This window comes from Ictalurus furcatus, chromosome 19 (assembly GCF_023375685.1).
Source record: "Ictalurus furcatus strain D&B chromosome 19, Billie_1.0, whole genome shotgun sequence".
Taxonomy (NCBI): Eukaryota; Metazoa; Chordata; class Actinopteri; order Siluriformes; family Ictaluridae; genus Ictalurus; species Ictalurus furcatus.
In genome coordinates, this window is record NC_071273.1 from 15,338,369 (window position 1) to 15,339,755 (window position 1,387).

Sequence of the window (1,387 nt, forward strand, 5' to 3'; positions counted from 1 at the left end):
GTTTGTGAGTTCAACATTGACACAGATTCATCGTAAATCATTATGCCAGAGACCTAGTGTGATTTCTGCATTATGGGCAGAAAATGGAGTTCACCCAGTCAATGGAGAGGGCATATTTCACATCTATCACCCATGCTTATGGACTTCAGCCCAAGTAGAGCTAGCACTGGTGCAGTGGCATGTCCAGATTTTTAGACATAGCATAGAAGAGTGTAGGGCAAAAGCACAGTAAAGGGTGATGCTATCTAATTTTAGATAGGATGAGGGTTCATTTGCAAAATATCTGAATCCTGGTGCAAACTGATTGGCCACTTTACTTTTTTCATACTGAAATTAAAGGGATTTAGCCAAAATACCTATAATGCTATAATGATTATTTAACATGAGCTAGTTATAATTCACAGGACTGCATGCACTGTATAGGATTAATAGACATATGTGGCCACACCCCTGCATTAAAGAGTGTGAATGAACAGTATAACCAACTTAGCTTTAGTAACTTTATTTACAATACATACATATATATATATATATATATATATATATATATATATATATATATATATATATATATATATATATATATATATGTTTACAAACATCTAGCGACAAATCTAGCAACTTTTGTGAATACCCTGCACTTATCATGGCTCTCCATCTCACATCGCAGGTGCTGGTTATACAAGCTGAGGGAGCAGATTTGGTCAACTCGCCACCCATATGTAAAGCCTCACTAAGTTGTCTGTGCATGAGTCTATATTCCCAACAACAAATCACTGATCACCATTGTTCTCAGCAACCAATCAGTGATTACTATTTTTCCCAACAACCAATCAGTGATTTCCACTGTTCCCAACAATCACCATTGTTTCTCTAACCTGCACACTTATTTGTCCTTTGCTTTTAAATGATCTTCTAGGCTATATTTACACGTAATAAAAGCAAGTTATTCCATCCATCACCACTTTCTTCACTACGTACTAACACACCGTGCTTCGTTTTGTCTGCACTCTTCATAGAAATTGTAACATTTTGTAAATACATAAATCGCTGGATTGAATCTATTTTGTAAATATGTAAATACGTGGTTTGTGTTGCCACGACCAGAGGTTACTTATTTCCATAAGAAATAAAATATAATATACTATTCATTTCTATTCTAATAAAACTCTATAAGCGTCTTCAGAAAAACTGTTCCTTCATAAGTGTCTTCCTTCCTTCATGTAACATGTAATGATAAGAAGATATGCAAATGACACCACTAAGTTATATTATTATATTCTAGTATGCATTAACTGCTTTGCTCTGAGAAGAGCTGGCACTGGATGTGGCACAGCTGAGCACAAGCCACCTGGGAAAAATCCAACTAGCTGTGAGGAAAGAAAAG